The sequence below is a fragment of the Lissotriton vulgaris genome, unplaced genomic scaffold, assembly GCF_964263255.1.
Source record: "Lissotriton vulgaris unplaced genomic scaffold, aLisVul1.2 SCAFFOLD_1127, whole genome shotgun sequence".
Taxonomy (NCBI): Eukaryota; Metazoa; Chordata; class Amphibia; order Caudata; family Salamandridae; genus Lissotriton; species Lissotriton vulgaris.
Window position 1 is genome coordinate 602,341 of NW_028241743.1, and position 14,165 is coordinate 616,505.

The 14,165-nt window shown below is 50.0% G+C and overlaps 1 protein-coding gene across 1 annotated transcript in view; it reads left to right on the forward strand.

The window, feature by feature from the left end:
• The window catches only part of LOC147669896 (adrenocortical dysplasia protein homolog), a 256,261-nt gene that overhangs the window by 130,764 nt on the left and 111,332 nt on the right, over nucleotides 1-14,165 (forward strand). The window lies entirely within an intron of this gene.

Sequence of the window (14,165 nt, forward strand, 5' to 3'; positions counted from 1 at the left end):
CCAACCCTACCTACTTTGTGCATTTTCAAGATGGCAAAAGTCTTGGGCCACACTAAGCTTGAGCTCTGAGGGCTGGAGTGTGTTTCTGTGAGGGGGCAGGGCCGGACTGGGAACCAGAACCGGCCCTGGCAAAGTGCTCGGCCGGCCCCCCTCCCCCCTCCGGGAGGAGAGGGGAGGGGGGAGAGGTGCGACCGTGCACTGTGGCAGGGCCGGTTTTCGGCCGTTTTTGTTACAGGGCCGTTTTTGCAGCATAACGGCCCTGTAACAAAAACGGCCCCAGGGGCCCAAAACCGGCCCCCAACCATGCGGCCCACCGGGGAATTGCCCGGTGCCCTCAACGGCCAGTCCGGGCCTGTGAGGGGGCAATATACTATGGTCCTTCCACATCTAATACCAACATCCAGTCTGAAGCAGCCACATAACACGCAATAAACCCACAGACAGAAGTATGGTATAGCAAATGTAGGGTTTTCCAGTAACCAGACAGTGGATACACAAGAACTGTTTACCATTCTGTTTCCCTTCCTTTCAAGAGTGTTCCTGTGTTATATGTAAAACCCAGAGAGAAAAGTCTGGTGAGACAAAGCGGGTCTTTCAGCAACCAGACAGTGGATACACAATAATTATCCTTGCATCCGATTCTCTGCATTCCAGGTAGGCTCCAGAGTGTTATATGTAAACCCAGCAGACCTGTCAAGCAGCCTTTGACACTCACCCAGGTTTTGACACTGTAATGTCAAAAAGTATGCTCACAGCCCCCATCTTGCATAGTTTTAGAGGTTCAGAGGAGTCCTCTCTGCCCATTCAGGTCAGCCTATTGTTTGCTCCTGGGAGGCATTTCAAACCCTTTTCACACCTATTGAACTGCTGATTCCTTGCTTGCAGAAGAAGGAGAACAAATAACAAATGCAAATGTAGCCTCCTGGAACAATAGGTAGGGTTTGGTCACTTTCTAAAAGTGAACTTTCCTTAATATTTATATAAACTCATACTTCACCGTTAAATTAGATTTTTAACGAGTATTACACATTTTTGTTTACATTTTTTTTCCTGCTAGTCCCATTCCCAGGATACAGATTTTAATCTACCATAATACCATGCAGCCTGCCTTGTTAACTACAAGGCTTACATAGGAGAAACACATTACTCTCCAGTATTGGATCTTTCATCATTTCACATGCTTGACTTATTCCCAGTCATCGAAGTAGGAGTCCAACGGTACAATTAGAAAGCAATCCAAATTATACATACAGACTATACTAGTTACAAAACAATAACTTCAAAAACATATCCACATAATTTACTAAGAACCAAACTTTAGCCAATCAGGCGACAGCACCCTCTAGAGCACTCCCCGCAGAGGCTTCACGCCCTCAGATTTTCTACCGCATGTCGTGTGATGGGAGTCTCTCTGAGATCTGCTCAATTTGTTACAAATAAATTCCTTAACTAAAGACATTTCATCAGAAAGAACATCTAACCTTCATCTGCCAAGATCTGACTACTCAATATGTCAGAATTAACAAAGGAAGACTTTTCAGACCTTGTGGAGCATGTGGGAAGAGGCTACACTTGCAAGATCCACAGGAGTGCATTTGCTGTCTCTATCCTTTACATAAGGTAAAGGACTGCAAAATATGTTGTACCTTTTCTTCTAAGATACTGAAAAATACAGAGGGGAGGCTTCTCATTTGGCTCTAAAAACTGAAATCTAAAGAGGCTCCGCTTTCTGAGGTTGACAGTGAGGATTCCTCAACAACAAAGATGAGGTCTTTGAAAAGGAAACAGATCACGTTATCAAATACCTTCAAGGTCGCCAAAAAAGGCACTGAAAAAGACCCATTATGGATCGCCAGGAGAGCTTAAAACATCAGGAGAATACTCTCATAAACAGAAAAAGGAGCAAGTCTTCTCAGAAAAAATAACATCTAAGCCTAGCAGTCCTTCACCTAGTCTGGCATTACATATGAGGAAGCCATCCTCAGTGCCGTCGAAGGGCAAATCTGTCACTGCGACTGGCAAGTCACATTTAAAATTATCGTCGATGAATGCAGTGTCATCGACTTCAATTCCAACACCGTCAACTTTTACAAGGACGACACCACCGTCAATCACGGCACCGTCAGCCAAGACACCGTTGACGACAACACTATCAATAAAGAAATCATCGCTGACGATAAAAATTAAAGTTGGGACGTTGACAACATCGGCAATGACACTGTCGACGAAGGGAAAAATTCATTCTGACATCTTAAAGCCTAAAACCCTTGCTAGAGTTCCCATCTCTGCTTCTACCCTTGACACTCACTCCGGCCCGTCCCTAGCCGGCCTCCTAATAAATTGCCGGACAACTGTAAAACATGCATTTGATGTTGCCGACCTCATCCTGAGACACAAATCTGACCTAGCGATTTTGACTGAATCTTGGCTCAAGGAATCCTCATTGCCCTACCTAGACCTCCTAGTCCCACCCAACTATAACATCGTAAGGATGGACAGGCACTCAAAGAAAATAGGGGGTGGCATTGCCTGCATCTACCGCTCCAACCTCCTTGTTATGGAACTGCCGGTGGACCCTACAGACTCCTGCGAATACCTCGCACTCTCCATCTTCAACAACACCTCACAGCTGTGCAAACTACACATCTTTTACCACCCCCCAGGCAAGAATGACACCTTTACGGACCTCCTCATGGAAATCATCACAGCCAAGATTTCTCCAAACTCTAATGACATTTTCCTTGGCGACTTCAACTTGCATTGGAACGTCCCTAAGGATCCTCAGGTCATTGCCATTAGCGACTTCTTGGACGATCAAGCCCTTACCCAAGCCTGCTCCCTCCCTACTCATTCGAAAGTTGCCACCCTAGACTGGATCATTGCTAAAGAAGCAGCGGTCAAACTTCTCTCTATTGACTCTTGTGATTGGTCTGACCACCAAGCCATCACCTTCTTTCTGCCCAGCAACTACAAGATATGGACACCTCAACCAGTGATTCCCAAATGATGGGTTAGTGACACCAAGAACCCTGATCACGAGAAACTGTCAGCGTGTTGTGAGACCAACCGACCTCCCCCCTTTCCCAGTGCACTTCGTCGATAACCTAGCGGATCATTACTCCTCAACCATATCCAACATTCTAGATGACCTGGCACCACTAAAATTAAAAAGAACCCAGATCAAAGATTGAAATCCCTGGTTCAGCGGTTCCCTCAACAAGGAGAGGAGATCCCTTCGACAGACTGAATGTAACTGGAAACAACACCCTTCAGCAGCACCCTTCCGAACGGAACTGGAGAACGCCAAAAATCGACTTCGCAAGCTGTTCAACTTGGTCAAACACCAATCCAACAAACTAGCGAAAACCTCGAAAGAAATACCTAAACCCCTACTAACAAGTGAGGAATTCTCTTCCTTCTTCTGCGATAACATCTCTGCCCTGGGTAATAAACTAAAATCCGCAACTCAACACCAAATTCAAAATCTGCCTGCTCTACCTCTTCTCCCCACGCAGTGCTCCCAAACCTCACCCAAAAACCTAGCACACTGGTCCAATTTTAAAATCTATGACGAACACTCTACCTCAAAAATTCTTGCCTCATTAAACCCAAACAATCACTTCAATGATCCTTTCCCATCTAACTGCCTAACTGCAGCCTCTCAGGCTATCATCCCATATCTAACATCCCACTCCTAGCCAAAGTTCTGGAAAAATGTGTGCAACAGCAACTGAGCCTACACATCAATAAATTTCACCTGTTAGATGATAAGTGAGGTTAGCGGTCTAGTCCATGAAAGCAGGGCTATATAATACACATGCTGACGCGGACACACAGTGGACGGGCGCAGCGGGCGCGCCGCCGGGCACAGGACCGGTCCCCCTGGCCGTTGCGCCCCAAGACCCAATCGAATCAGCTATGCTATGGAGGAACTACACACGTTGAATCCTGGTAAGGGTTTGCTATGCGGTTCCCTTAATTTGAGGACTCTCACTGAGCAAGGCATAAAAGTTGTCTCTGCCACAGCTGTCAAACACAGCTTCCCCATGTTCTAAATTTAATGCTAGGTAAAGCTAGAATCTCAACACCGAAGAGGCTGAACACTAACATGATAGGGGCTTTGAAATGTGTTTTACTAAATGCTAGATCGTTAGTTAAACACAGTGTGCTCTGCTAATGGAGGAGCAAATGATTGAAATAGCATTTATTACAGAAGCTTGGACAGACGTGGCCTCCGGGCCAGATTTGTTGAAGGCCATACCCTCAGGTTTTCATTGTTACACCCTTGATAGGTTGAAAAAAAAGGGAGGAGGTCTTGCGATTAAAAACCATGCCTCCTTAAAACCCTTCTTCCTTCCGATCCCCAATGCAACATGTGAAGCACTAGCCTTTCATTTCCACTTTATGAGTCAAAGGATTTTTTAAGGTCTTCTCCTTTATCGTCCTCCTGGACTCAAAAAAGGGTTCCTGGAGTTAGTGGGTACCTTAATTGAAGAAGGGTTCTGTCAGGACTCATAAACGGTAATGGGGGACTTCAATTTCCATGTGGAAAATCATGCAGATCCCGATACACAACAGTTGGAACAAATTATGGAGGCCGGCCACTTACATCAGTTGGTAACCACGCCCACACACGAAAAGGGACATACCTTGGATGGGATATATTCAAACAACCAGGACTTGGGCAAAATCTTAGTTCTTCCCCTATCATGGTCAGATCATGGCGCCTTTCAGTTTGAGTTAAAATGTGGCAGGAATCAGCCGGCTGAAAGCAAATCAGACCAGGGGATCATGACTAGAGCTTGGGGAAAACTAGACATCAATAAACTTGAGAGCTCTCTTAGTATTTCACTACGACCCACTCCTACTGGAGTGGAAACTGCGGTCGCCGATTACAATTAATGGCTTACCGCTTCTTGTGACTCTTTAGCTCCTAGTAGGAAGTGGCTCCCTAAACGAGCTATGCCCTCAGCCCCCAGGTATTCAGATGAACTTAGAACTAAGAAACTGGAATGCAAATTATTAGAAAGGGCCTGGTGTAAAATGTATACAGACACAGGTAAGGCTAAATACAAACGATCCATAACAAGCTATAAGCAAAGCCTAGCTGAGGCCAAAAGACAGTTTTTCTCTAAGCAGATAGCGTTAGCCAAGTCCAACTCTAAGGAACTGTTCAATACCATCAAAAAACTGACCTTACCCCCAGCCCTAAGAGTCCTAGTAATCAGTTATTTTGTAATAATATCGCAAACTTTTTTAAACAGAAAGTGGAAGTGATATATTCCTCATTTACTGAGGTGTAGGAATGTATACAGGCCAGTAATAATACTAGTGAACTGGAAAGCAGAGACCTATTAAGAACTTTTGATCAATTTACACCATTGGAGATTCCAGAATTCATCAGGGTTTTGACCCAAATTCGATCAGGAGCCCCTAGCGATCCCTGCCCTGCTTGGATTATTAAACAAATACCAGAGGTTATGGGAATGGCCCTGACCCCCGTGCTAAATAATATTTTTGCTTCCGGATTTTTTCCCAAGACCTGGAAAGTAACTTCCGTCCTTCTGCTCTTGAAAAAGCAGAATTCAGATCCCATAGAACCCTACAATTATAGGTCTATCTCTCGGCTTCCTCTCCCTGCTAAAATCGTGGAAAAGGTGATGAACACTCAGCTCAGTGCTTTTCTTCACTCTAACAACTCTCTGGACCCTTCGCAATATGGGTTCAGAGCTGATCACAGCACTGAGCTGGCTCTGTTGAAATCTACGGAGGAAATTAGAGAAGCCGTACATGGAGGAGGAAGTGCCGTTTTGATTTTGTTAGACTTGTCGGTGGCCTTTGACATGGTCCATCATAAAATTTTGATGGATCGGCTGTCTGGGATTGGTGTGGCAGGACTTGCTTGGAAACTCATACAGTCCTTTTTAGCCTACAGGTCTCAAACAGTGGATCTGGATGGGAATTTATCCAAGCCCTTCATACTCCTGGGTGGGGTACCACAGGGCTCTTCATTGAACCCCACGCTTTTTAATATATATGTGGCTCCTCTAGCCGGAGTTATCAGGTCCTTTGGCTTCCAGCTCACCTCCTATGCTGACGACACTCAAATTGTGTTGGTTATAAGCAAGGGAGGTGAGAGAGAGACTGGGAAGCACTTTCATGAGTGTATGAGTGCCATATCCCGTTGGATGTCCTCCAACTGTTTGAAACTTAACTCCAATAAAACCGAGGTGTTAAAATTTGGTAACAATCCCTTGGTGTGGACACCAGAATGGTGGTCAGAAGAACTAGGACCTTGCCCATACCACCTAAGAAGGCCAAACATTTGGGGGTAATGGTGGATGATAGGCTTGTTATGGGGGACCAGATTAGCCAGGTGACCTCAGCTTGCTTTATGATTCTTAGAATCATTAGGAAAATAAAGTTCTTTCTGACGGAGAACAGTTTGAAGACAGTGGTCATGGCTCTTATAACATCACGGCTGGACTACTGTAATAGTCTATATCTGAATTTACAAAAATGTCAGTTGTATAGACATCAGTTAGTCCAGAATGCAGCAGCCAGGCTGCTGTCTGGCGTTCCCAAGTATGCCCCTATCAGATGCGAGTTAGGAAGTTACACTGGCTGCCTATAAAACAGAGATCTCGCTTTAAAGCGCTTTGTATAGTCTTTAAGGCTATCAAAGGTATTGGCCCGGAATTTCTCAGGCGTAAGTTCTAATGGTATGTGCCCAGAAGGACACTGAGATCTACCACTGCCAAATTAACACAGACTCCCAGGATAAAAAAACTCAACTGGGGTGGTAGGAGTTTTTTCCACTGTGCATCAAGAGCCTGGAACGAGATTCCGTTGGCTCTCAAAAATGCTCCCAATCTCCTTATGTTTCGGAAGAGTCTGAAGACGTGGTTTTTCTCCCAATGGTATCTCAGCTAGTTTCAGGAGGCCAATGCTTAGCGCCAGGACACCCAAGGGTAATCGTACGCTCTTTAAGTGTTAAATACATACATACATACATACATACATACTTCCAATCTGGGTTCAGATCGGGACACAGCACGGAAAACATCCTCCTCCACATTGTAGATGACGCTCTCCAAGCCCACGACCAAAGCAAAACCTGTCTCCTAATCCTCCTAGACCTTTCCTCTGCCTTCAACACTGTTAATCATCAATTTCTCTTTGAATGCCTCAAACTCAGGATGGGGGTGGAGGGCACCGTCCTTGAATGGTTCCTTCAAAACCGCTCACAGAGAGTCCTCATCAACGGTAATCTATCCGCTCCCGCTCCGGTTACGATTGGAGTCCCCAAGGATCAACCCTCTCCCCTACCCTCTTCAACTTTTACCTTGAACTCCTCACCGAGGTTCTACGTGCCGCCAATATCTTCTACCATATGTACGCCGACGATACACAAATCTGCATAAAAATGTCTTTCCCTGAGGACATTTTCTCCATGAATGAGGCCTTGAAGCTGACAGTCCACTGGCTTACCGCCAACCAGCTTAAACTAAACGCAAATAAAACTGAATTCCTTGCGATCTCTCCACCCAAACCCAATCCAGACATCCAGGGACGGATCAAGAACATCTCAGCACTAAACTGCCCTCCTACCATTGTTGACTCAGCGAAATCCCTTGGAATAACCCAGGACGGCAGCCTGAACATGCGTGGCCGTATAAACTCCATGGCCAAAACGGCTAGATTCTATGTCAGGACCGGAGGCTTCAGATTATGCTATATCTTCCTTCGCTTTATTAACATAAAGAAACCACAGCAGCTTAGGAAAAGATATAATAAGAACAAAAAATGCTTTAAACATAAAGCATTGACGTAATGTTCAACAAAAAATCAACAACAACTCCCAAGAGTCTCTTTGTTATAATCATAGTCCACAGTCCTTTGTCTCTCTCCATCATCCCTATATAACCGGACTTCCCATCATCTTCCTCCTCTTTCTTCGCTGCTCCCGCAGCCAGATAAGTGTTTTTCTATTTTGTCTTCTTTTATTGTGATTGCTTGTCTTGCGGTCTTTGGGGACTCCTTGCATGGTTTATTTCCTTTCAGAGTCCCCTAGTTGCGGGAACGTTCTATCGTTCCTACGCGACTTTATTCCCACTTGTGTGCGGTGTGTACATAGACCGCAAGGGGGCGGCCTGTCGCCTCGCCGACCCTCCGGCGCGCCTCCGCGGTACGAGGAGCCGCGCCGTGGGGTCTGCTTGCGCAGGGGCCGACCCTCGCGTACCCCTCTGACACCTGGTGATCCGGGTCTGTACTTTCACAAATTTGACGCCCTCTGGGGTCTGTATGGCGGTTTTGACCGCGTGAATCGCCTTCGGGCGAGATCTGTGCACCTCTTTAATCGTGTGTGGCCTAGCGCGCTTGAGGGGTACGTAGACCCGGTCCCGGCGAGGAGGGTCTGCGCGCTTGGGGGTTGGTGCAGCCCACCTGCCACGTCAGCTGGCCCAAAACGTGATCGCAGCCGCTGGGCCTGCCCACATTCGAGAACTTTCTCGGTTGCCGCCCTCTTGGGTGCCCCGCATTTGCCCTTGGTTCCGAGATGGAAGGGGAGTACGAGGAGGAGGCCTGCCCCTATCTGCAGGATGATGAGTTTTATCAGGCGGTGGACAACTCCATCTATCGTTGTGTGACGGAGGTGGTAGGGCCCATGGAGGACCGCCTTTCGGCCCGCATCGTGGAGGAGTGTGCCAAGCTGGCAGCGGCGCAGGTGCCGCCGTCCCCCGAACTCCCGGGGACGCCCGGCGGGTTGCCGCCCGCTCCGAAGAGGCCCCGGGGTGAGGGGCCTTCATCGGAGGCCCAAGGCGTGGATAAGGGCGCTTTCGAGCGTCTTCGTGACGCCTTCCTGGCCAAGGCGACGGCGGTGCCTCCGACGCCCTTGGTGGACCCTGGCACTTCGGGCGGCCTGTCGACGGCGCCCGCCTCCCCGATCTACGAGTCTCCGGACACGGATGACGACGGGGAGTCGACCCGGTCTTGGCTCCCGGCGCCTTCGGGAAAGGAGATGCCCCGAGATGAGTCGGGCATGCTGGACCCGGACGAGATCGTCCACCCCCGATCCGCGGCCTGGGCCCCGGGGGAGACGGTGGCGAAGTTTGTCGCGGGCAGGCTGCGCAAGCCCCTGGAGAAGGAGGCGAGGGGTTGCCTGCGCGGGGAATGCCCTCGGCCTACTTTGGAGGGGAAAGTGGCCATGACACCAGAATTGGACCCCAAGATGGCCACCTTCCTGGCGAAATTCATGAAGGACCCCAGGAAGGGGATCGATCGGTCCTGGCGGGCCTGCCAGGACAAGCTGTTGGATGCGGTCGGGCCCGCCACGAAGATCCTCGATATGGCGGAGGAGGCTCGAGCGAATGGCACCGCCATTTCACCGGAGGTGCTCTCCAACTGGGCCCAGAGGGTGATCGTCTTCTTGGGCAACGCCAACTGTGCCCTGTCCACGGAGCGGCGGCGGTCGCTCCTTATTAAGCTGGACCCGAAGCTGGGGGACCTGGCCTCGTCGGAGGCAGGTGCCGTGGCCCAGGGTGGCCTCTTCGGTGAGCCTTTCATCCGCGAGCTTGGAAAGTTCGTGAACACGTTCACGTCGCTGGACAAGGCCCAGTCCAGCATCAAGAGGGTGTTCCACCAGCGTTTTTCTGGAGGGGCCGGTCGCGGCAGGGGCCGCGCGATCGGCCGTGGTCAGCAGACCAGCAACCGTGGACAAGGCTCCGGAAGAGGTCAGTACCAGACCTCGGCCAACTACACCAATTTCTACCCCACGAGGGGACAGCGCTATGGTGGCAGAGGATTCCAAAAGAAGTCCGGACAAGGAAATGCCCCCGGTAAGTGTACTTTGCTTGGATCAAGTTCCGATTGGGGGGCGGCTGGCAAGCTTTTACGGGGAGTGGGAGTTGCTCACTGCCGATGCTTGGGTTTTGCAAACTGTGAGAGGTTTCCATATAGAGTTTCACGACCAGCCAACTCAGGTGAGGCCCCCGCGCCCGATGGTTTTCTCAGATTCCGACGCGCGATTGATAGACGGGGAGGTCTCAGACTTGCTGCGCAAGGGAGCCATCCGCCTATCAACACGCCACCCACATGGGTTCCTCAGTAACGTCTTCTTGGTAGACAAGACGGATGGGGGCAAGAGGCCTGTGATCAATCTCAAGGATTTCAATGGGTGGTTGGTCTACCGTCACTTCAAGATGGAGGGGATCCACCTCCTTCGAGACGTGCTCCTCCCTCGGGATTGGATGGTGCGACTGGATCTCAAGGATGCCTACTTGGTCGTTCCCATCCACCCCCCTCATCGTCGTTTCCTACAATTCCTGTGGGACGGCAAGGTGTTCGAATTCACCGCCCTGCCGTTCGGCCTTTCTTCGGCCCCGTGGTGCTTCACGAAGGTCCTTCACCCGGTAGTGGAGTTCTCAGAAGCCTGGGGGTCCGTATGATAGTATACTTAGACGACATCCTCCTCATGGGGCGGTGCCCAGAGGTACTGATAGGACAGCTGCGTCAAGCTGTCGGCCTGCTTCAGAGACTGGGGTTCGTCGTCAACGGCTCCAAGTCGGTCTTGGTTCCCACTCAGCAGATCACCTTTTTAGGTTTCGTGGTGGACTCGGTACAGGCGGTCTTGAGCCTACCGGGTCGGAAGGTTGCAAAGATACGACACCTGCTTCGGCAGACGATCGCGAGGGATCGTACGTCACTGCGCCATGTCGCCAAGGTGGTGGGTCTTCTATCGTCCTCCATCCAGGCGATTTTCCCAGGCCCGCTGCACTACAGGGCTCTTCAGCGCCTGAAAGCGCAGCATTTGCGCCGTGGGATGTGTTACGATCAGTGGGTTCCCCTCACGGACGAAGTGAAGGAGGAGATGTCATGGTGGCTGTCTCACATGGAGGCATGGAATGGGCGAGCGATCTTCGGGTCGGCTCCGGACTTGATCATAGAGTCCGACGCCAGCAGGTCGGGCTGGGGCGCCCGGTGCGGGGATTTTTCCACCGGCGGCGCCTGGTCGTCAGAAGAACAACAATTGCATATCAATTGTTTGGAGCTCCTTGCGGGCTCCTTCGCGGTTCGCTGTTGGACCAAAGATTCGGTCAAGGCTTGTGTCCTGCTACGGATGGACAATATTTCGGCGGTCCGATATGTGAACCACCTGGGAGGTCCTCGGTCCCGCGCCTTGGCGGATTTAGCGAAGGACTTCTGGGATTATTGCCTGTCTCGTCACATTGCGGTGACGGCGGAGTATCTGCCAGGCCAGTCCAATCAAGTAGCGGATTGGCACTCTCGACATCTCAGGGATGCCAGCCAGTGGAAACTGGATCCGGGAGTCTTCCGGTGGCTACACTCCCTTTGGGGCCCCTTCTCGGTGGACCTCTTCGCGTCCCGTCTCGACCACCAGCTGCCGCGGTTTTACAGCTGGAGGCCGGACCCTCTGGCGGAGGCCACGGACGCGTTCTTGCAGGATTGGAGTCGGGAACAGCCGTTTGCGTTTCCCCCGTTCTCCATGATCATGCGAACGGCGGCTCAAATACGCCGCCAGGGTGCGGACCTGGTGTTGGTTACACCGCTGTGGAGGTCTCAAGTATGGTTTCCGGTTCTTCTGGAACTTTCCTGGGATTTTCCAATCCTACTCCCCCTGTTTCCTCTGCTCCTGACGAGCCCGGATCGGGAACCTCACCCTCTTGTCATGCAGAACACTCTCCGCCTCGTGGCGTGGAGGCTCTCAGGAGACGCTGGACGCTCCCGGGCCTTTCGGGGTCAGCTGAGCACTTGCTCTCCAAAGCATGGGCCGATAGTACGACGAAGCGTTACAGATCCGCTTGGCTTAAGTGGATGCGTTGGTGTTTACGAAGGGATTTGGATCCCATGGTCGCCGGCCTTGTTCCCGTGCTGAATTTCCTGGCTCATTTGGCCGACAAGGGTTTAGCGTATAGAACGATCAATGCTATCCGGTCGGCGATTTCTGCGGGCCATGATAACATCGATGGCCATCCGGTAGGGGAACACCCTTTTGTGTGCCGGCTTCTGCGAGCGGTTCGCCTCGCACTGCCGCCAGAACCCAGGTACTCCGTCCTTTGGGACGTCAATTTGGTTCTGAACCTGTTCCTATCGTGGCCAGCGAATTCTTGTCTGTCTCTGAAGGAGCTTTCGGCGAAATTAGCCATGTTGTTATGTCTGGTCTCTTGTAGGCGCGTCTCGGACGTGCGCGCGCTGGATGTTTCTGCACGCATTTTTTCCCCGGATGGGGTTACTTTTACGGTGGGTCGACGCACTAAGACGTCGTCGCGTTCCATTTCTTATCCAGCCTTTACTGACACTCCTAAGTTGTGTGTCGTGCAATGCCTCAAAGCATATGAGGACCTGACCTTGGATCTGCGCCCTCCGGGCGAGCGTCAGTTGTTGATTGCCCTGCGGAAGCCACACAAAGCTGTCTCCTCCCCCACTATTGCTCGGTGGGTGCGTTGGGTCATGCAAGAAGCGGGCATCAATACTTCTCTCTTTGGAGCACACTCCGCCAGGGGGGCCATGGCCTCTAAGGCATTCTCGGTGGGTGCTCGTCTGGAGGACCTTATGCGAGCGGCGGACTGGTCCTCGGATTCCACCTTCAAGAGGTTTTATTTTAAGCCGGTGGTGGATTTAGCTCAGTTGGTGGTAAGTAAGCTTTAAACTAGCATAATCTGAAGCCTCCGGTCCTGACATAGAATCGAAATTTGCCTAGCTTACGTAACGGTAAGTTTCAATTCTATTAAGGACACGGAGGCGAGGATTATCCCACCCGGACTACAGTGGTGTCTCTACCCACCCGTATGGCAGTAAGTAAAGCGTTTTCCTTTACGTTGTCAGTACTGTGTTGTTCACTGAATGCTCCTCGCCTTGTTGTCGCATTTTTCCTGGGCCACCTCGCTGATACTGTTCCTTTTCTGACAGGCAACGACGGTGCTAAACAGGACCAATGAGGCTTAAGCGTGATCTACGCGAAGAAAGAGGAGGAAGATGATGGGAAGTCCGGTTATATAGGGATGATGGAGAGAGACAAAGGACTGTGGACTATGATTATAACAAAGAGACTCTTGGGAGTTGTTGTTGATTTTTTGTTGAACATTACGTCAATGCTTTATGTTTAAAGCATTTTTTGTTCTTATTATATCTTTTCCTAAGCTGCTGTGGTTTCTTTATGTTAATAAAGCGAAGGAAGATATAGCATAATCCTCGCCTCCGTGTCCTTAATAGAATTGAAACTTACCGTTACGTAAGCTAGGCAAATTTCGATTCCCCCTGAGTTACCTAAGAAACCTAAAACCCTTCCTCAATGTGTCTGGCCTTAAAACGGCAGTACAGGCACTCGTCATTTCCAGATTAGACTATGGATGCTCTACTCTTGCAGGGCTACCCAAGGAATCTCTGGCCCCATTGAAAGCCCGCCTCAACACCGCCGCCAGACTAGTAACCGGCTCAAAGAAATTTGAACACATCTCTCCCCACCTCAAAGGGCTGAACTGGCTTCCCCTAGAGGCCAGAATCCAATTTAAACTGGCCTGCATTACTCACAACTCCCCTACATTCCTGGCACAAAAACTTGTGATATCAGGAGGTCCCTTGGAACTCCCGCTCTGCCAAAGACCTACTGCTGCTACCTGCACGTTTCCGGAACAAAAGAACTACAATCGGGCCTTCACTGGGGCTGCCCCATGGATTTGGAACTCTCTCCCACCCGCCATCCGAAGACTTCCGTCCTTGGCACACTTTAAGAAGGAGACCAAAACCTTCTTAATGGGTAAATACCTTGCCTAATGAACACGTTACATTATTATCTTTTTACGGACGATACAGATTCCTGCACTCCTGGGCATTCCCCCAAGAGTTGAGACTATGTACCTTCTTGTACAATGAATTTACCTGCTTTAATTTCCTTCCCACACGTAGCCCGGATGTTGGACTACGTGTTTCCTTGCATTATGTATCCCTATTTTACCCAATTGATCCCTCCCTTCCCTTGCTTTGTATACCCCCCTTAATACTGTAAAGTGCTCTGATACCCTCACGGGTCTGGTTCGGGCTCTATAAAATAAATAATAATAAGAAAATAAATAAAAACACCTCCCTGAGTAAAGTATTTCCTCTCCCACCAACGCACTTCAGGGATGAGGAGAGTCTGAGGATGAAGG